Source organism: Pantherophis guttatus, chromosome 14 (assembly GCF_059756535.1).
Source record: "Pantherophis guttatus breed Tessera chromosome 14, ASM5975653v1, whole genome shotgun sequence".
Lineage (NCBI taxonomy): Eukaryota > Metazoa > Chordata > Lepidosauria > Squamata > Colubridae > Pantherophis > Pantherophis guttatus.
This window is the reverse complement of record NC_142076.1, coordinates 17,129,374-17,135,912: the sequence shown is the minus strand read 5'-3', so window position 1 is coordinate 17,135,912 and position 6,539 is coordinate 17,129,374.

Sequence of the window (6,539 nt, the reverse complement as noted above, 5' to 3'; positions counted from 1 at the left end):
GAAGGAGAGGAAGGAAGGAAAGAAGGAAAGAAGAAAGGGAGGAGAGAGGAAGGAAGGAGAGGAAGGAAGGAAAGAAGGAAAGAAGAAAGGGAGGGAGAGAGGAAGGAAGGAAGGAAGGAAGGAAGGAAGGAAGGAAGGAAGGAAGGAAATATTGCTAATGGCATTATTTACTTCTTGCAACGCAAAGGTAACAAATTCAGCAAAGAACCAAAAAAAAGAGAGAGGAGAACAATTAAAATCCGATCTCTTTCATTCATTCTCACCCTTCCTGCTGTCTTGGATCCCACCCCACCCTCACCCCCGTTGCGATGCGAAAGGAATCCCCATCAGAACCTTGCTTAGTCTTAGTAAGAAGAGTGTGAAAATGTGTGTGTGTGTGTGTCTGTGTGTGTGTGTTTTAACACTCATCCTGCAGTGCAACACATTTCAGCTTCCTCACCTACTGAGAAATTAACAACCTTTCCATTTCAGAAGAGGTACACAAATAAATGTGTTTTTTTTTGTTTCTGTCTGGCTTCCGTTCTGTTCTCTCTTCTCTCTTCTCTTCTCTTCTCTTCTCTTCTCTTTTCTTTTCTTTTCTTCTATTTTACTTTACTCTATTCTATTCTATCTATTAATATTCTTCTCTTTTCTTTTAGTCTAGTTTATTCTGCATTCTGTTCTATTCTATTGTATGCTGAATTCTATCCTATCCTATTCGTTTTTCTTTTCTTTTCTTAGATTCTATTCTGCATTCTGCATTCTGTTCTGTTCTATTCTTCTATTCTATGTTCTATTCTATTCTACTCTACTCTAGTCTGAATTCTATTCTATTCTTTCTCTTTTCTTTTATTCTATTCGGCGTTCTCTTCTATTCTCTATTCTTTCTTCTCTTCTCTTCTCTTTTCTTTTATTAGATTCTATTCTTCATTGTGTTCTATTCTATTCTAATTTTTTTTTTAAATTTGATTTATATGCCGCCCTTCTCCGGAGACTCAGGGCGGCTTACAATGCATTAAGCAATAGCCTTCATACTTTTGTATATTTTTACAAAGTCAACTTATTGCCCCCACAAACTGGGTCCTCAATTTACCTACCTTAGAAAGGATGGAAGGCTGAGTCAACCTTGAGTCTGGCAAGATTTGAACTTACTAATTGCAGACAGCTGGAGTTAAATTGGTAGTACAGTGGTTTAATGCACCCTGTTATTAACATAGCTGCCTGCAATTACTGCAGGTTCGAATCTCCCAAGGCTCAAGGTTGACTCAGCCTTCCATCCTTTCTAAGGTAGGTGAATTGAGGACCCAGTTTGTGGGGGCAATAAGCTGACTTTGTAAAAATATACAAAAGGATGAAGGCTATTGCTTAACGCATTGTAAGCCGCCCTGAGTCTCCGGAGAAGGGCGGCATATAAATCAAAGTAAAAAAAAAAAAAAAATTACAATGCATTAGTCTGCTGAGCTATCCAGGCTCCTATTCTATTCTATTCTATTCTATTCTATTCTATTCTATTCTATTCTATTCTATTCTATTCTATTCTATTCTATTCTATTCTATTCTATTCTTTTCTTTTCTTTTCTTTTCTTTTCTTTTCTATTAATTCCCTATCCTATCCTATCTGATGCGATGCGATGCGATGCTATCCTATTCTGTTATCTCAAATATTTGTGAGCTGCATAGACCCTGGTGTTCAGAAGCATTTCCAAGTTCCTTTTATTTCAAAAGGAGAGTGTTAAGAATGTGTTTCAAATAGCGCTTAGGAGCCACTCTGGACCAAGGAATGTCTGAATTGCCGTCTTTACTTTCTGCAAACAGACCAGCAACATGAAGTTTGTATAAGGAATATGTGACCAAGGCCTAGAAAGAAAATCACATCGTTTCACGAAAGTGCAAAAAGCAAAATCCCCTTCCAGTGCAAGATTTTTTTTTTTTTAATTTCTTTCTTTCTTTCTTTCTTTTTAAGAACATCATCTTACATTTCAATGGAAATATGTCTGGAAATATGTCCTGGTTACAGACCTCTGAACAACCCAAGCGTATGAAAAAATAAAATATGAACCTTTATAAAGAACACCTTGCCCCCACCCCTCTCTAAAATTAAACTCTCTCTAAAAACCTGTCCTCCTTTTCCTGTTAGAGTTGCTTAGTGTCAGAAGCCCCAAATAATCACAAATATTTAAAAAGGGGGAAGGTGGAGGAGAACAAAGATATTTCCAAAAAGAGGGATTAAAAGGGATTAAAGCACGCACACACACTTGCCCATGCCCGATCAGGATTCGTAGGTACGCAAACGGGATGGGAGGTATAGAAATATGAGCCACAGATAAATAAATAAATAACATTTTGCTGTGCTTTACAATTATTTCAAACCGTTCATTCAATCAGTGTTAATTCATTCTCTCTCTGTGTGTGTGTCTATTTCTCCTGGTCTTTCCCTCCCTCCCTTTCTTATCTCTTTTTCCCTCTCTCTCTGTCTATCTATCTTCCTCTTCCTCTAATTTCTCTCTCTCCCTCTTATCTTTTTCTCCCCCTCTCAATCTCGTCTCTCTCTCTCTCTCTCTTCTCTCTCACTTCTCTCTCTTGTCTTTTTCTCTCTCTCCCTCTTATCTTTTTCCCTTTCTCCCTATCTCTCTTCCTCTTTCTCTCTCTCCTGTAACTTCTCTCTCCCTCTTTAATTTCTCTCTCTCCTTCTTATCTCTTTTTCCCTTTCTCCCTATCTCTCTTCCTTTCTCTCTCTCCTGTAACTTCTCTCTCCCTCTTTAATTTCTCTCTCCCTCTTATCTCTTTCTCCCCACCTCTCTCGTCTCTCTCTCCTAATTTCTCTCTCTCATCTCTTTTTCCCTCTCTCCCTGTTTATCTCTCCTTCTTTCTCTCTCTCCTCTAACTTCTCTCTCTACCGCTTTAATTTCTCTCTCTCCCTCTTATCTCTCTCTCTCTCTCCCTAATTTCTCTTTCCCTCTCTTACCGCTCTCTCATCTACCCCTCTCTCTCTCCCTGTCTCCCTCTCTAACTTCTCTCTCTCTCCCTCTCTCTCTCTTCTTTCTTTCTCCCTCTGTCCCTCCCTGTCTATCTCACTACTTCTCTCTTCATTCTTTTATTAAATCCATGCATTTTTGTACATATTTTTTTCCCTACTTGCTTTTGTCAACAGTGGTTATTTGTTTGCTTTAGAGAATACAAAAATGAAAGGGAAGTTTATTTTTTTTAAAAGGATAACCGAGCTGTACTCCCAGCCAGCGCCTCTGATGTGATATTACACATTGGTAAACAAATTGGATTTTTTTTTCCATTCCGCTCCTCGTTGGCTCACACTTCCAACAAATGAAAAAGAGCACAGGGGGGTCTTGTCCTTGGGTTGAATCACAGACACAAAAATAAAACGGACTAGGTGTTCGGCAATTCCATTTCCCCAACCCCGACGATATTAAAGACAAGTCTATTTGTAGTTTAAGAATAACCACGACCATCACAACAGAAGTGCTTATTTAAAACGGCAATCAGAACGTAAGGCTCAGCATTTCAGGAGATGGGTGTCAAACGTGGTATCTCTTCATGATCTTCATGAGATGCCTCAGTCATCCAGGTCATCATTGTCCCAAGGGGACAAGGTGCCTTTTTCTCAAGAGGCAACTATTTTTTCTTTTGAAGACATTTCGCTTCTCATCTAAGAAGCCTGGATAGCTCAGCAGACTAATGCATTGTAATTAACATCCAGCTGTCTGCAATTACTGTAAGTTCGAATCTCGCCAAGGCTCAAGGTTGACTCAGCCTTCCATCCTTTCTAAGGTAGGTAAATTGAGGACCCAGTTTGTGGGGGCAATAAGCTGACTTTGTATAAATATACAAAAGGATGAAGGCTATTGCTTAACGCATTGTAAGCCGCTTTGAGTCTCCGGAGAAGGGTGGCATATAAATCAAATTTTAAAAAAATAATAATAATAAAAAATAAAGAAGCTTCTTCAGTTCTGGCTGGATGATGGGGAATGGAAGGATTTATATTCCTTCCAGACAGCTGGTCATTTGCCTCCTTTTTAGAGGGTCGTTGAGGCCATTTGGAGATTTATCTGTGTCCTCAGGGTCACCTGAGTTGGGCAAATGTTCTGCAACTTTTCTCTGGAAATCCGTTCATATTCCCACACCATTTGAAGGATGTTCATCCCAAACCTCCAAGTGGCCTCAGGGACTCTCTAAAAAGGATGCAAATGACCAGCTGTCTGCGAGGAATATAAATCCTTCCATTCCCCACCCTCCAGCCAGAACGGAAGAAGCTTCATGGATGAGAAGCGAAACGTCTTCAAAGAAAAACCAGAAAGTTCCAGTTGTCTCTTAGGGAAAAAAGCAGCACCTTTGGGACTTCCTTTTTCAGATTTTGATAACAGGTTATGATAGCAGAGTCTCCAACCTTGTCAATTTTAAGACTTGCGGACTTCAACTCCCAGAATGCCCCAGCCAGCCATGCTCAATTCTGGGAGTCGAAGTCTGCAAATCTTGACAAGGTTGGAGACCCCTGATTCATAGGAAACTACAGGTAGTTTCCTACTTACAACCATGTGTTTAGTGACCGTTCTGCACTGAAACAAGTAACTCATGAGTCGGTCCTTGCACTTATGACCATGACAACATCCTTACGGGTCACATGATCAAAATTTGGCCATTTTGGCAACTGGCATGGATCGGTGATGGCTGAAGCATCCCGCTGTCACCATTTGCAACCTTCCTGATGGCTTCCAACAAGCAAAATATACGGGGGGGAAGCCAGACTCGGTGTGATTCACTTAACCACGGGGTCATAAAACAGATCATAAAATCAAGCGTGGCTGAGTGAACCTTGCTTAGCAACAGTGTTTGTGGCCCCGATTGTAGTGGTAAGTCGAGGACTGCCTGTAGAAGAATGGGGATCATTGCAACAACGGAGCTACCTGTAGAAGGAGTGAAGTAGTATGGCTTTAACAAGAGTTCCCCCATGGCTGAACACAGGTCAGGCCAGGTTTATCAAGAAATGTTCTGGTTGCTGACCATTGGATAGTCCTCTAAGTGAGATCTCCTAGAACACAGGTGTCAAAGTCAAGGCCCGCGGGCCCACCCTGCAAACAGCAAAGAACCAGCCCGCGATGTCTCCGCCAGTGAAAACGGGTCTCGGATGGTCCACGCGCTTCCTCCCTAAACTCCGTTTTTGCTGGCAGAGGGTTGCTGGAGGCCGTCGCAGCCAAAAATAGAGCTCGGTAGGCTGCGCACAGCCTCCCCGAGCTCCGTTTTCACTGGCAGAGGGCTGCAGGAGGCCATCGCGGACGAAAAACATACCCTCGATGAATGATGTTGAGCTGGCTATGCCGCCATACTAGGCGTGAAATCCAGCAGGTTCTGACAGGTTCTGGAGAACCGGTAGCGGAAATTTTGAGAAGTTCGGAGAACCGGCAAATGCCGTCCCTGGCTGGCCCCAGAGTGGGGTGGGAATGGAGATTTTGCAGTATCCTTCCCCCAGGAGTGGGGTGGGGATGGGCATTTTGTAGTATCCTTCCCCTGGAGTAGGGTGGGGATGGGGATTTTGCAGTATCTTTCCCCTGGAGTGGGGAGGGAATGGGGATTTTGCAGTATCCTTCCCCCTGGAGTGGGGAGGGAATGGGGATTTTGCAGTATCCTTCCCCTGGAGTGGGGAGGGAATGGGGATTGTATAGTATCCTTCCCCTGGGGTGGGGAGGGAATGGGGATTTTGCAGTATCCTTCCCCCTGGAGTGGGGTGGGGATGGGGATTTTGCAGTATCCTTCCCCCAGGAGTAGGGTGGGGATGGGGATTTTGTAGTATCTTTCCCCTGGAGTGGGGAGGGAATGGGGATTTTGTGGTATCCTTCCCAATGGAGTGGGGAGGGAATGGGGATTTTGCAATATCCTTCCCCCTGGAGTGGTGTGGGAATTGAGATTTTGCAGTATCCTTCTCCTGCCACGCCCATCAAGCCACACCCACAGAACCGGTAGTAAAAAAAATTTGGATTATATTTTTCAGTCGTTGTGACATTCAGCTAGAAATCCTCTCCCTCCAAAGTGGATCATCTCCATGTCTGTGGACTTCATCTCCCAGAATTCCCCTGACATGCGGCCATCACAGGAACCACATTGGCCGGGCCCACCTGTTGAACATGACTTCTTCTGGCCATAGTTTTGTTGAGCAAGCCAGAATGTCTTTGTTCTAATACTGGCTTAAGCCTTAGAACCAGGAGTGAAATGCTCCCGGTTCGGACCGGATCACCCGATCCGGTAGCAATGGTGGTGGGTAGTTTGGAGAACCAGTAGCAAAAATCCCTGCCCCCCTCTGGCCATGCCCAGCTGAGCCACGCGATCATCAGAGGCTTTTTTTTTTTACTTTTAAAAGCATTTTTTCTACAACCTCTTCGGCCAAAAAAATGCTTTTAAAAGTAAAAAAAAAAAAAAGCCTCTGATGATCGTGCGGCTCAGCTGGGATCGTCAGAGGCTTTTAAAAGCATTTTTTTCTACAACTTTAGGTTGTTTTTAAAAAAAGCTTTTAAAAGGCTCTGACGATCCCAGCAGAGTTGCCCGATCATCAG